A 16,361-nucleotide genomic window follows, 5' to 3' on the forward strand; every position below is an offset into this window, starting at 1 on the left:
AAGGACCATTATTATTAGTGAGAATGTAAGTAATTGTGATGACTTGTTACCCTCGCAGCATCTACTCTTCCTCTAGTTCCCAAGCTGCATATGGTTTTCCTTCAACATTTATTGAGTCTCCATGGGCAGCACTGTATTCTATCTTAGGGCTATGGTGATTTTTACAAATGCGAACAAAATGTCATTGCTGGGTCTAGAAGCTGAGTCTGGTGGGAAAGGACTGTGACAGAGTGGGAAGCAGGACTTAGGTCTGCGTCCAACTCGGAGTAGGGGGAGGGAGTTGCCGGAGAAGGCCCGATGGATGGAGAAAGTGACATCCCTCTGGGTTCTGAAGAGCTTAGCCCCTTGCTTGGTGGCGGGAAAGGGCGTGCAAGGCTGAAGCGGGAAATGCAAGGAACGACCTCAGGCAGGACAGGGAGCTGGGCCTGGGAACCGCGGGCTGGCACCTCCGGAGGACGGGCCCAGAGCCGAGAATGGACGTGTGGACAGAGGAGCTCTCACCGAAGGAGCAGATTTGGTTTTATGCCAAGACCCTGAGCTTTTCTGAAGGGCATAAAGGCTTTTAAACAGGATCAGGTGAGCCTGATGATCACTCAGGACTGAGTAGGGGGTGAATGCAGAGGAAAGATCAGCTGACCGTGTAGGAATCTGGAACTCGCAGGGAAACTGCCTGCCCTCGGACCCGCTCAGCGCCCTGGCAATCTGAACGCGGCCTGGGAAGGGAGGAGCCAGCAGAGGGGCCGTCGGCGAGCCATGAAATTGCGAGCTGCTGCCACCAGAGGGCAGTGTTGGATGGGCTGCGAGGCGCGCCGCCGCCGGGAGGTTGCAGGGGGGAGCTGTCTGCCAGAGGAAATACACGGTGCGTAGTGCAGGACATTCTCACCTTAAAATGTTCTGGGTCACGGACAGGCTGAGGATTTTAGGACCCACCCCCCACGCCCTGGAAAGAAAAATCTCTGTGACGAGATATGCACTGGGTTTGTATGAGAATTCAGAGCATGGCCTTAGTGTCTTGGCCAGGCACCCAGATGCCACCTGCACACCTCAGGCTTGGTATTGGTTTTATTGTGCTTGTCCTAAACCTAGCAGCTCCCCCTGAGATGATGTCAAGGACTGGATTGGGGTAGCTCAGAAAGGTTTCCTGAATGAATGACTTTACACAAACCTTCATGCCGGCACATGTTTTCATACACATTGTCTCACTGAATTTTTAGAGTGATCCTAGGAGGCACATATTCAGGTTTTCTAAATGCAATTCAGAGAAGTTACATGATTTTCCAGGAAATGAGGTAGTCGGGTTTTGGTCCAAGAGCTCAGACACTTTCCTCTGTACCCACCAAATCTTCTCAATCTCCTTTGTCCTTTGAAGTGGGGTGTTTTTCTCTTCCACAAGTGTCCAATCTGTGAATAGAGCGTGTTTAGGAGCAACTTCACCTACATGCCCACCTTGAGAACTAGGGGATGGAGCAGTGGGTCGGATGGAGAACCAGAAAGTCTGAGCATTTGTCGTAACAGAGGTCTTACATGGACGTTTCCCAAGTAATCCTTAAGGCAACCTCCTGGGTAGGATTATCATCCCAATATTCCATTGAGGAAAGAGGCTCGGAGAGGTAAACTTCCCCAAGGAAACACAGCTAGTATCTATCAGAGGTCTATGTCCCTTCACACCTGTGCTCTGGACTCTGCTCCTGCCCCGAGAGTGACAGCAGCTGCAGTGTGTGTGCCGCTCGAAGGACAGGGCTGGAGTGCATGAGAAAAACTGGACGTGTGGTGCAGAAAGGTGCATGTCTAATTATCATTGCAATAAACTAGCTTCTCAACAGAAAGTGGTGTTGATGTGATAGACTTGAAAGAACCCACAGCCAAAGGGAGCCGGCCCCTAGGGGAAGGATGGCTAATTGTACTTGGGACAAAAAGAGCTATTAGCCTCAGAGAGAAGAAATTTCCTTGGCAGTATGGGGTGTGGGGTGACGTTGGGTGTTCATTGTCGTGTGATGACTGGAGAAGGATGACACAGCACAAGACGCACCCGGGGAGGCCAGCAGGAAGGAGAGTTGAATGCAAGCCCAGGAAAACAGGGCTTGATGATATGGTTTTGTATGGGAGTCTCAAGTTGCTTGAGTTAAGGTTGTCTGGGAGATAGAAGTTACACCAGCACCCAGCACCATTACTTACTAGGCTCCAAAGAGGAAGACATAGGAAGTTTTAGGGACCTTCCCTTCTGCCCACAAGCCTGGATCAGACCACACAAGATTGAGTTTCCATTTTCCATACGGATTCTGGACTCTTTCCAGAGAGCCATTCTTTCTCTATTAGTCCTTTTCTTTCATATGCCCCGTAGCTAAGTGACCCTCCACTCTACCTAACCTCTCTGAGCCTGATTCTCATGTGATAAATGTGCATGATACTACTCTCCTAATCTCACTGCTATGGGAAGGGAAAGAATTGGCATAAATAATAGCAATTAGCTCAGGCAGTGGACCATGTTAAAGCCAAATAAATATTGGTTTTATCTCTTGTTTCACCTTTGTGTCTCAAACAGGCACACTCACTCATACACACACACACACACACACACACACACACACACACACAAGGCAAACCACAACCCTTGCCAATAAATCTATGCTAAGTCAGAGTTAACTTAGAAAATCAACATGGTGCAGAGGCTTTTAAAGGACTGACATTCCTCGGGTTATGGAAAACAATAATAATAAATCTTAAGGAATGTCACCTTGCCCCTGGCACTGAAGACAAGAACCCGTTTCGTTAGTGGAATAGCCCTGAGTATATGGAGAAAAGCGACAGAGATGATCTGTTCACAGCAAGGAGAGAGTGGCAGTTTTTAGACGAAGCCGGCTGGGGCACAGTGGACTTACCATGTAATTGTCAGGCTCTTTGCTTATTAATTTCTCAGATTTCCTTTCAAGATAAGGACACAAGGTAAGATGGATGTGAATATAATAAGCACAGAGATTACAGTCATTAAAATTTTAGAATGAACTGGAAAATGTGGACATATCAGTCTGCAGTCAGTCAGATGGGCTTCTCAGAGCCTCTTGGAGACCACTGAGGGCTGCTGCCTGTGCCACCAGTGTGGGGCAATTTTGAAAACCTTACTTGATCTACTGCTGCAGCTTCATCCAGAATACTGTCTGATTGTTTTACATATTGGCTGATTATTTTCCATGCCCAGGACCTTTAGTAACCTTGGAAAATTGTTGGCCCTCCATTATCTCAAGTATCATTTGTCAGCCCTCTTTCTGGAGCTCCTGTTAGGCATGTGTTGGGTCTTCTCACTCTTAACTGCTCTTCCATAGTCCCCATTTCTGTATTTCTGGGTGACTTTCCAGGATTTATCTTCCAATTCAGTAATTTTATCTTTTCTGACAATGTTTAACCATTCCTTGAGATTTTTAAATTTTCCTGACTTGATTTTTTATTTTCAAAACTCTGTATACTAGGAATGTACTTTTTAATGTCCTTTAATTTATGTATTTGACTCTTACGTATTTCCACATGAATTCTTGCATAGTCCCTGTTGCGTTATTTGATTACTTGCCATTCACAGGAGCCTAAGAAGTTGTGGTTTGTGATTCTTGCTCATGCTCAGTTGTTTTCTCCTGAGCTTGGTAATTCAGATTTTGAGAACAACTTCAGGAGGAAAACATGAGAACTAGAACTCCTGTGTTGCCTGGGAAAGAGCCAGAGGTTTAATTGATTCACAGTTCAGCAGGGCTGGGGAAGCCTCAGGAAACTTACAATCCTCCCAAAATAGTTCTCTGTTTGCCTCTGTTAGGGGCCCCAGGAGTGAATCCACATAGGAAGTATATATCTGAATCCCAAATTCACCTGCAGCACAGACCTGCAATTACACATTCCCTGGAGAGACACAGCTGCTTCATCCAGAGCTCAGGTCAAGACAGACACATTTCTTATTGTCCCCATGTTAATATTGGAATCTTTTTTCTAATTCAACTTTTAGACATTGTCTAAGGTTCCAACTTTAGGGAATGTTCCACAGCCTTCCAGAGTGAAAGTGTCATTCAGTTCCTTGCCTCAGGTTCCTGGTACACCCTGGCCACCTGGGGCACAGGAACAGAAGGTGTACACCCCACCCAAGCCCAGTGCTCACACACTCACCACTCTATTTCATGACTCCTTTGTGTCCTGGGTCTTTGGATAATTCCCTTGTTCTCTTACAATCATAATCATCACTAGTGACATCATCATCATGGCTAACATTGATTGAGACTTTGTGTTACATGCATGCTCTGCTCTAACCACTTTCCATGAATGCCTCATTTAACCCGCATAACAACACAATGAGGCAGATACTGTAATTATTCCCATTTTACAGATGAGGGAATTGTGATTTCCTTTAAAAACTAGACATTTCCCATTGGAAAGAAAAGTCCTAAAGATTTAGCTAATAATTTTATAAGAGGAAGAGGAGAAAGCCAAGGAGGAGAAGGATAAGAAGTTCACAAAGGAAAAGGATTTTCCAAGGTTTACATGGTGAGTTCACATCAAAGTCAGAACCAGCGCCCTCTGTCCTTGCTCTCAGCCCAGTGCCAGGCTTCCCCGTTTGGTGTATTCTTTTCGTGAAGTTCTACTGATTTCTTACATTGTAGCCCAGATATAATTTGCTGAGGGATATCTGAGAGAAAGTCTATGGTGTCCTTTCCATAAAGCGTACTTTGACTGCTTTTTTCAAATCTCTCTCTTGCTACTAATCTTTCTAACTTACCTTGATATTGGGAAGTGTGGTCTTTGGAGCCATGGATGGAGAATTAACTAGGGAAACATAAGGGGTGATGGAATTAATTCATTGTATCTCGATTATGGTGGCAACTATACAGGAATATATGATTGTCAAAATTCATTGACTTGTTCACTTAATGTATGTTCATCTTAATGCTTGTAAATTATACCTTAACAATGTTAACTAAAAAAGTAATTAAACTCCCACATTGAACAAGGAGGGATCTAGAGCATTGAATCCGCACAGATTCTCTGAGCTCAGTCTAGGAAGAGAAGTGAGGCTGAACTATACAGAAGGTGTTGAAATTAGAAATGTACTTTCCAGGAATAAGTTAAAAATTGAGTTTTTGTCCACCTACAATAATCAGGCACTGTGCCAGGTCCTGGGACTATAAGAAAAACTATCTCAGATATAAGCTTATAATCTAACAGAGAAGACAAAAAGTAGAAAGATTAAATTCAGTGAGTAAGTGCTATGTTAAAGGCAGGAGTGGGTTGCAAAGGAGAAACATCAAATACAGATGAATGGCACAAAAGGCTTTCTGCAGGACATTCATATAGAGCCCGAGAAATCAGGAGAACTCCTCCAGGATCACTAGCTGTATTGGTTCATTCTCATGCTGCTAATAAAGACAAACCTGAGACTGGGTAACTTATAAAGGAAAGAGGTCTAATTGACTCACAGTTCAGCAGGGCTTGGGAAGCCTCAGGAAACTTACAATCATGGAGGAAGGGGAAGCAAACACACCCTTATTCATATGATGGCACGAAAGAGAAGTGCCAAGCAAAAGGGGGAAAAGTCCCTTATAAAACCATCAGATCTCATGAGAACAGCATGAGGGTAACCGCCCTCATGATTAAATTACCTCCCACCAGGTCCCTCCCACTACACGTGGAGATTATGGGAACTACAATTCAAGATGAGATTTGGGTGGGGACATAGACAAACCATATCACTAGCCAAAGCAGCAGGGGTGTGTGAGTGGGTGTGTGGGTGTGTGTGTATTCAATATCTTGAACTAGACCACTGCTCTTCAAGACCAGATCTCTTGACCATGTAGAAGCCAGGATAGCACATTTAGCTGGAAGCTAACTGTGAAGCTGGGAAATTATCCATGTATAGTGATGTTGGGCACAAACTCATGTTCATGTTCAGGTAATAAGCAGAGCATTTTGGGCCCCTTTCTTTAGGAGTTGTCTAATTTTACTTCATTTGCTATTTCTGCTTATATTGGTTACCAAAGAATTGTCTTTCTTGGCCAGAGACTCAATGCCTTATTCTAAATGTAAGGAAAATCCTTCCTTTTGTTGAAACTTCAGAAACTTTCTAATTACCTGCCTTTATTCAATACCTTGAAAGCAATTGTATGCCTGTCATAATGTTTGCATCCTAACACTCTTTTCTCTTCATTCCACACTTTCTCTTTAAGAGATCCCCCCCTTCTCCCATAGTTTTAGTTACCTATAAGTTCACAACTGTTTATTCTATATCTCTCGCCAAAATCTGTCTTCTTAGCTCCACTTGACCCAGTTGCTTACTGGGTCATTATGATCTTCTAGCTTCTTGATGACCTAGTTGTTTATTGGGTTACAATAATGGCAAATAATTACACTGTGCTTACTGTGTGCCAGGCACGGGTCTCTGCACTTCACATATATTAATTCATTTAATCCTTACAGCAACACTTTCAGTAACGTGCTAGTATTGTATAGCATCCTGTTGGATCCCTTCCAGGCACCTCATACTCAGTGTGTGCAGAGCTGATGTAACCCTCATTCCCCTGAAACCTGCAACTCAACCTTCTGTACTTCACGTTTTATTGATGCCATCTTGTAACCAGGTGCTCAAACATGAAACCTAGAAATTGTTCTTGACCTTTTCCATACGCAACCAATAATTTACCACCAAAACTTTTCCCTTCAACTTTTCTTAGGAGAAGTAGCATCATATAGTGGCTACAGGTTTTGTCTCTGGAGTCAGACAGCTTAGATATGAATCCTGTTCTGCCATTAAATAGCTGTGAGTCCTTACAGCAGTTTCTTAAAGTTTCTGAACCCTAGTTTTCTTGTGAAAATTTTTATTTATTTATTTTTATTTTTTAAAACCAGAACATTTATTGCATGACTAATCGTTGACATTCTTAAGATGAACTAGATGCTGCAACAGCTGCCCTCTTGGGTTTAGGTGTTGTTCCTTCACAGAATCCATGCCTGAATCTGTGGTATACAATTTTTAGGTATACCTAAATTTGACCAGTTCCAGTGGTATTTCGTCTTTTAGCCTTGGCACTCCAGTTATACTTTCTCTTGCGCTTGGCAGGGTAGCCACATTTGCCACAGGTCGACTTCTGAAGGTGGTAGGCCTTAGAGCCACAGCGGCGGCACAATGTGTGCATCTTATTGTGACGCTTTCCAAACGATGACGTTCCCTTCATCATCTCGCTTCTGCAGCCAAGACCAGAGAGCTCTTGCGATAATTAAACGAGTTAAAACATGTAATATGTTTAGGACAGTGCTTGGGACAAAGTAATAAAATATTTCTTTGTCTTTCTCAGTTTCCAGTTGGTGGACAGTATAATATACTAAAAGAACAAAAAGCAACAAGTGTTTTGCTAAAGAACAAAGCAATTGGTGACATACAGACCTGGGATTATGTCAACTTTTTACCACCTACTATATGCATGACTTGGGCAAGTTGGTGAATCCACGGAGCCTGGTTTCTTTATCTGTAAAATAAAGATAATACCACCTACCACAGGGCCATTGCCAGGAATAAATGAAAACTGTATGTAAATTGCTTAGAACCATGCCAGGCATATGAGAACAGTATATGTTATTCCTTTAACTGCTCTTGAATTCCCCATCTACTACTAAGAAGGAAATAATTAGCTGCCCTAGAAGCAACTGGGCATGGTGGATGGGACAAAGGAAAGGAGCCACTCAACGCATTTGTCAGTTTTGCTGGGAACTACAGGATCCAGAGGCACGGGCAGGGATTCTGCCTCTGCCATGCCTAGCTCTCTAGCTTTATAAATCATGGCCTATGTGTTTATTCTTCACCAATGTCCAATACTCATATTTCTAGAAAAGTATACTCTTCAACCTTACCATCCTCATTATAGCAAGTAGTGGGCTCCTCAATGCTGCGGGCCTTGTTATTTCTTCATTTAATGGTGTGTCCATGGGGCCTTAGGGCGTGAGGTCCTAGACAAATGCAAGGCTGTCTCTACTCCATCAGATGGAAGGCCAGGAAAGCCAAGGGAGGGGTGGAAATAGGGGGTGGAGGGGTAGATGCATCATGGATGGACCCCAGTGCAAAATGAAAATGCAGGACCCTGGTTTTAAAAGTATCGAGTATTTCATGACGGCAATTGCAGAGCGTTAAACCAAATGTGGGGCCCTTCTGAGCTTGAGGCCCTGTGCAACTGTGTGTGTCATACAACCATGGCACCTGTCCTTGGTGGGAAAGACGTGGCTCCCTTTCCCACAGTGTCCTGCTGCCTTCTCTCAGATGCTCACGAAGAGCCCAAACCACCCTCAGACATGGCTTTGTCTTCTTTCCTCTCTACTCAACTTGGAGATTACCTTACAAAGCAGAGTTCCTGACACCACGTCTTCCATCCCACCTTCACCAGGGATCAGCCCATACTTGGAACTCCTGATCTATCAGGGTCTGCTTTTCCAATGAGCTTTACTCCTTCTCTTTAAAAAGAAAAAAAATATGGTAGTGATGAAGTGTCGATTCTTAAAAGTCAACATATAGTGAGTGCTACTTTAATTCCACATAAATTGCTTTTAGCATAAATTCCCGTTTCATCTTTAAAATGATCTCATCATCACAATAGTAGCTACTGTAATAACTCCATCTTACAGATAACATACAGATTTGGAGACATCCAGCATCTTGTCCAAGGTCACACAACGAGCAGGTGGTGGCACTGGGTTTAGAACTCACTCTCCACTCTCAACTTCTGAGTGAGGGAAGAGTGCCCAGAGCGTGGAGAGGTGCATCATGGGACAAAACAGAGAGCAGCAGCAACAAATAGGAGGAAGAAATAAACCATCTCTCTAATAGAAATATTAAACACTATCAAGATACCATTTTTTCCCAAGTGACTATTGTTTTAAGGCAATTCCTAACAAAATACCAATAATTTTGTTTGGTTTTGTTGGAATGGCTTTCTGGGAGAATAATGCTGATTTTTAGCTACAGACAAGAAAACTGTAAAATAGAAAAATTATACAGGATAGGAGGAATAGCCCCGGCTATTTTGAAACATTCCACAAACCGGCAATAATATAAATGGTGAGTTTTAGGCGTAAGAGTTGATAGATTGATGTGTATAACAAAATAGATTGCCCTGAAACACTCTTATACAATATAGGAATTTTGTGTATGAATATGACAATTTGGGAAATCAGTTAGGGAAGAAGGGGATAGTCAAAATTGTTGTAGGAATCACTGATTAACTATTAGCGAAAAATCTATATAGATCCCAACTCTTGGATTATAGAGAAGAAAGTAAAAAAGCAAAGTCATTAACATTAGAAGTATTGAGTTAGATAGGAGGAATAAGTTCTGGTGTTCTATTTCACAACAAAGCTGAGTATACTTCATAATAATGTGTTGTACATTTCAAAATAGCCAAAGAGAGTATGTAAAATACTCTCTTCACAAAGAGATGATAAACATTTTAGGTGATTGGTATGTTAATTACTTTGATTTGATCACTCCCGAATGTATACATGTATCATAATACCACTTTGCATCCCATAAATATATACAATGATTGTTTTTCAATTAAATGTTTTTAAAAATGTAGAAGTAAATACAAATAAATATACATCAGGATTTTGGAAGGAGAAAGTCTGTGTATGCCCAAAGCAATGACATAAATAATGGATGAAAGACTGATGAATTTGGCTGCATTAAGATCAAATCTCTCCGAATGTCAAACATCATAAAATTTAAAAACAGTATGTCAGCCAGATGGCAGAACAGGAGATCCCAGCTCTTGTCTCCTCACAGAAACACTGCTTGGAATAATGCACACACAAAAATACTTTCACAGGAGTCAAAGAATCCAGATGAGAGGCCACAGCACCTTGGTGGAGCAGGGAAATAAGAAAGCTGCATTGAAGAGAGTAAGAAGGAGTTTCACATTACTCATGACACCACCCGCCAAAGGCCACTCAGCCTAGTGTGGAGAAAGATAGCCTTGCATGAGGGGAAGAGAGCAAAGTGAGTAGCCTACTTTGCTGCAGACCCAACAACAGAGAGATCAGCTCCAGTGAACCCCAATTCCAGGCCAGGCCTATAGCCCCAGTCTCCAGGGCTGCCTCAGTGGCCCCAGACTCCAGACCCACTTCCATACCAAGCCAGCCCCCACAACTCCAACCTCTAGGGTTGCATCCACAGAACTGGGCTTTAGACCCACTTCAGCACCCAACCAGCTCTAGTGACTCCAGACTCCAGGTTGGCTCATGTGGTTCCAGGCTCTAGGCCAGCCCTTACAATCTCTGGTTCCAAGCTGGTCTATATTGACTTAGGACCCCTGAGGACTCAAAGCCTAAGATACTCAAGCACCGGGCTGGTTCCCACAGAACCTGCTTTAGGTTCATCTCCATAGACCCAGTCTCCAGGCCCATACCAGGGGACCCCAGTGCCAGGTCAGCTCTTGTGGATTCAGAATGGAGTCACACATGTGGACCCAAGCCCCAGGCTCATCCATGGGGACCAAGGCTCTAGTCTTGCCCTCACAGACCCAGGCACTGGACTGACTCCTGTGGACCCAAGTTCTAGGCTCATTCATCCACTGACCTAGACACAGGCCCCTCCAGCATGAGGACTTCAATAGCAAGCCTCACTATGGACCTCATTAGATGGCCCCACCCAAAATCTCTGTAGAAGCTGATTGGTGAAGGACTTTACATAACAAGGCAATATGTAAAAACTGGAAAAGATGCCTAATTTTTAAAATGCAGACACCAGTGCAAAGCCGCAAGGATCACAAATAATCAGGAAAACATGACATGACCAAAGAAACAAAATGAAGCACTAGTAACTGACCACAGAGAAATGGAGAACTACAAACTTCCTGACAAAGCATTTAAAATAATCATCTTGAAGAAGTGCAGTAAGCTACAAAGAACACAAAAAGATAACTAAAAATCAGGAAAATAACACATGAACAAAACAAGAAGTTCAACAAAAAGAAATCATTTTAAAAAACAAATCTGGAGATGAAGAACACAATGACTGAACTGAAAAGTTCCATAGAGAACTTCAACAACATATTTGATAAAGAAGAAAAGAGAATCGGTGAGCTCAAAGGCAGGTCATTTGAAATTACCCAGTCAGAAGAATAAAGAGAAAAAAAGATTGAAAAACAGTGGCAAAAGCCTCTAGGACTTACAGGACACAATCAAGGAAGCAATACACACATTATAGGAGTTTAAGAAGGATCAGAGAAAGAGAATGAGGCAGAAAGGTCATTTAAAGATGTAATGACAAAAACTCCCAACATCTGGAGAAGGAAATGAACATCCAAATCCATGATTCCAAAACAACCCCAAATAGATTAAACAGAAAGAGATTGTCATGAGGCACATTATAGTTAAATTTGAAAAAGTCAAAAACCTAGAAAATTTTGGAAGCAGCAAGAGAAAAGTGACTTGTATTCAAGAGAAAATTCCCCATAAGACTATCAGCAGATTTCTCAGCAGAAATCTTGCAGATAAGGAGAGAGGGGATGATATATTCAAAGCACTAAAAGGAAAAAAAAAACTGTTAAGCAAGAATACTTTACTCAGCAAAGCTGTCCTATGCAAATGTAAAAGACTAAAGACTCACACAGGCAAATGAAAGCTGAGGGCACTCAACACCACCAGATTTGCCTTTCAAGAAATTCTCAAATGAGTTCTTCAAGTTGAAATGAAAGGACACCAACAATATGAACAAATAAAACTCATTATAAAGGTAAGATTCAGAATGCTACAATACTGTAATGATGGTGTATAAATTACCTCTAACTCTGCTATAGAAGTTAAAAGATAAAATCATTAAAAATAACCATAGCTACAATAATTCGTCAATAAATACACAATATAAAAAAGGCATAATTTGTCACATCAGTAACGTATAATGTGGGAAGAAGAAAAGTTAAAGTGTAGAATTTATGTATGCAGTTTAGGTTGTTTTCAGATTAAAATAGATTTATAACTGTAAGATATTTTATAGAAGCCTCATGATAACCACAAGGAAAATACCTGTGTGAGATACACAAAAGAGAAAGTAATTAAAGCATACTATTACTACAAAAAATCAAATCACAGAGGAAGACAGAAAGAGAGGAAGAAAGGAAAACAATGCTGTCAGAAAACAATTAACAAAATAGCCAGAACAGGTCCTTATCTATCAATAATTACTTTAAATGTAAATTGATTAAAATCTCTAATCAAAAGACATATAAGACTGAATTAATTATAAAAGAAGATCCAACTGCATGCTGCCTTTAAGAGACTCATATTAGCTTTAAGGACAGATATAGGCAGAGAGTGAAGGAATAGAAGAAGATAATCCATGCAAATGGTAGCCAAACGAGAATAGGAATGGCTATACTTATACTGGAAAAAATAGACTTTAAATCAAAAATTGTCAGAAAAGGCAAAAAAAGGCCATTATATAATGATAAAGGTATGAATTCATGAAGAGGATATAACAATTTTAAATATGGATGTGCCCAGTATTGAAGCACCTAGATACATAAACATTAACAAAACAAAAGGGAGAAATAGACAGCAATGCCATAATAGTAAGGGACTCAAATACCTCATTTATAATAATGTATAGATCACTCAGACAGAAAAATCAATAAGAAAGCAATGGGTTTGAGCAACATAATAGATTAAAGGGATCCTAACCTAAAAAACATAAGGAACATTCCATCCAACAGCAGCAAAATACATATTATTTTCAAGTGCACATATAACATTCTCCAGGATCAATCATATACTAGGTCTTCAATCAAGTCTTAAACAACTTAAGATTTAAATTTTATCAAGTATCTTTTATAACCATAATGGTATGAAACTAGAAATCAATAACAGGAGGAAAATTGGAAAATTTACAAATATGTAGAAATTAAATAACCCATTGCTGAACAATTAATGTGTAAAGGAAGAAATAAAAGGGGAATTTTTTTAAAATCTTAAAAAGAACAAACATGAAAACACAACATACCAAAACACATAATATGCAGCAAGAGAAATCTTTTTTATTTTACTTTATTTTTAACAGACATAATAATTGTATACATTTGTGAGGTACAATGTGATGTTGTGATGTATGTACACATTGTGAGATGATTGAATCAAGCTAATTAGCATATTTTAACCTCACTACTTATCATTTCTTTGTGATTATAACTTTTAAATTTTACTTTTTAATAGCTTTGAAATATACAATATATTATTATTAACTATAGTCACCATGTTATATAATAGATCACTAAAACATAGTCCTTCTGTCTAAGTGAAGTATTCTTCCTGTTGAACTAAAACTTTGAATACTTTGGCCAACATCTCCCCTTACCCCACCCACCCCACCCCTGAGTCCCTCAAAACTACTATTCTACTCTTTACAAGTTCAACTTTTTTTTTTTTTTTTTTTTTTTTTTTTTGAGACGGAGTCTCCCTCTGTCGCCCAGGCTGGAGTGCAGTGGCCGGATCTCAGCTCACTGCAAGCTCCGCCTCCCGGCGGGTTCACACCATTCTCCTGCCTCAGCCTCCCGAGTAGCTGGGACTACAGGCGCCCGCCACCTCGCCCGGCTAGTTTTTTGTATTTTTTTAGTAGAGACGGGGTTTCACCGTGTTAGCCAGGATGGTCTCGATCTCCTGACCTCGTGATCCACCCGTCTCGGCCTCCCAAAGTGCTGGGATTACAGGCTTGAGCCACCGTGCCCGGCCACAAGTTCAACTTTTTAAGATTCCACATGCAGTAAGATCATGCAGTATTTGTCTTTCTGTGCCTGGCTTATTTAACTTAGCATAATGTCTTCCAGGTTCATTCATATTGTTATGAATGAAGAATTTCCCCTTTGTAAAGGCTGAATAGTATTTCATTGTGTGTATATGTCACATTTTCTTTATTCATTCATCCATTGATGGACACTTAGTTGCTTCCATATCTTGATTACTATAAATAATTCTGCAAAGAACATGAGATTGCAGGTATCTCTTCAATATACTAATGTCCATTCCTGTGGATATATTCCCAGAAGTGGAATTGCTGGATTATATTGTAATTTTATTTTTAGTTTTGAAAGGGACTTCAATATTGTTTTTTATAATGGTTATACTAATTAACATTCCCACTGACAGTGTTCAAGTATTCTCTTTTCTACGCATTCTTTCCAGCACTGTTTATCTTTTATTTTTTTAATAAGTCATTCTAACAAGTCTGAGCAGGTGCTTTTGAAAAAATTCAATATCTCTTCATTAGACAAACCTCTCAATAAATTAGGTGCGGAAAGAATGTACTTCAACATAACAAAGGTCCTAGGTGACAAGTCCACAGCTAACATCATACTGAATGGTGAAAAGCTGAAAACTTTTCCTCTAGGATCAAAAAGAAGACAGGATGCCCACTGCCACCACTTTTACTCAATGTAGTATTGAAAGTTTTAGACAGAGCAATTAGGCAAGAAAAATAAATAAAAAGCATCCAAATTAAAAAAGAAGTAAAATTGCCTCTCTTAGTATTGAAGGGATCTTATACAGAGGAAACTCTAAAGACTGACTGTACCAAAAAAACTGGCAAGACTAATATTTGAATTCACTGACATTATAGGCCACAAAATCAACATACAAAAATTAGTGAGAACTAACAATAAGCTATCTGAAAAATAAATTAAGAAAACAATCAATGTGGGTAAATATTTGTAGCAATATAACAAACCATTAGTACCCTTAATATATAAAGAACTTCCTAAATAAATAAGAAAAACATGAATTCTTCAATAGTAAAATAAACTGAAAATATGAAGAGCTAGTTAAAATTTATGAATGTTTGAGAAACATAAACTTCTAATCACTTTTTATCAAATAATTTAAATTAATATAAAATTTAGATGGACCTGTGTTTGTCTCATGAATTGGTAAAAGTTAGAAAAATATTGACTTCATTTTGGCAGTAAGTATTCCTAAACATTAACATTAGAGATGTAAGACAAAAAGCAGTTTGGCTGCATGAAACAAATGTGTTAAAATATACCTGTGTTCCCATTAATAGGATTATCTCCTAGGGTGATTAAAAAATAACTGAGAAAAGTATTTTTGTAAAAGACTGTTTTATTGTAGTGTTTTAGGAAATAGAAAAATAGTGGAAGCAACCTAAATACCCAATAGAATGATTACACACAGTCAATATAACACAAATCATGAAATAACTGAAATTTACACATCTCATTTATTCATGAAAAATATATTGAGGGCCTTCCATATCTTTTTATGGGCATAAACCCTGAAATACCAATGAACAAAACAACAAAAGTCTTTGCTCTTCAGAAGCTTACATTTTTGCAGGGAGAAAATGGGTAAGAAGCATAATGTAAACCCCATATTTTAGCAAATGAAAGATGATAAATGCTAAGAAGAAAACTATGTCTGGGTAGGTGATGGGGCATAGCAGGGAATGAGGAGGTGGGGTTGCAATTTTAAAGTGAATTGTAACTGTCCTCACTTGGAAGGTGTTCTTTGAACAAATGCATGAAAGCAACAATGGAGCAAGTTTTATGGGGGGAGAAGAAAACGTTCTATATGGGGGGGAAAAAGGTGCAAAGTTCTCTTTGCAGATATGAGCATTGCTGGTGTGTTCAAGAACAGGAAGGAAGTCAATGTGGCTGGTGCAGAATGAGCAGCAGGGAAGGACAGGATAATAAGAGTAAGGTGGGGAGGAGGGGAAGAGAGGTAACCACCTAAGTGTGGGGTTGTGGAGGCCATTCTAGAAACTTCTGCTTTTACTCTAGGTAAATGGAAATCTATTGCCAGCTTCTGAGCAGAGGAATGACACGAAATGACTCATGTTTTAAACAGATCTCTGTGGTTGCACTGGTGTTTGTAGGCTCTAGAGGGCAAGAGTGGAAGCAGGGAGACTTGTTGGGAGGCTATTTTGCAATAATGCAAGAAATAAATGATGGTGGAAGCAGTAGAGGTGACAAGACAGGATTAGTTTGAATGTAAAGGCAACAAGATTTCCTAATGGATTGGTTGTCAGATGTAAAAATAAGGTAGGAGTCAAAGTTAACCTAAAAGTTTTTGGCCTTGGCACTTGGAAGGATGGAGTTGGATAACAGAGATGAGGATAACCTTGGTTAGGGAAGACCAGCAGTCATTTTTGGACATGCTAACTTCAAGATGTCTGCCAGCTTTGTTGACTAGACAGTTGCAGCTTAGGGCAGGTGTCTTGCACAGGACTGACCCACTTGAGAGTTATCAGTATATAAATGGTGTTTAAAGCCATAAACCTTGAATAAGATCCTAAAATGGAGTGAATATAAATACAAAAGAGAGTTCGCCCAAGGTGTGAGCCTTAGGCG

At 40.3% G+C, this 16,361-nt stretch overlaps 1 protein-coding gene and 1 pseudogene across 5 annotated transcripts in view; one reads left to right on the forward strand and one right to left on the reverse strand.

Annotated features, from left to right (window-relative positions):
* Positions 1-16,361, forward strand: part of NTM (neurotrimin) — a 966,287-nt gene that overhangs the window by 323,762 nt on the left and 626,164 nt on the right. The window lies entirely within an intron of this gene.
* LOC114672441 (large ribosomal subunit protein eL37-like) lies at positions 6,860-7,229 on the reverse strand (annotated as a pseudogene).

Source organism: Macaca mulatta, chromosome 14 (assembly GCF_049350105.2).
Source record: "Macaca mulatta isolate MMU2019108-1 chromosome 14, T2T-MMU8v2.0, whole genome shotgun sequence".
In the NCBI taxonomy this organism is placed as follows: domain Eukaryota; kingdom Metazoa; phylum Chordata; class Mammalia; order Primates; family Cercopithecidae; genus Macaca; species Macaca mulatta.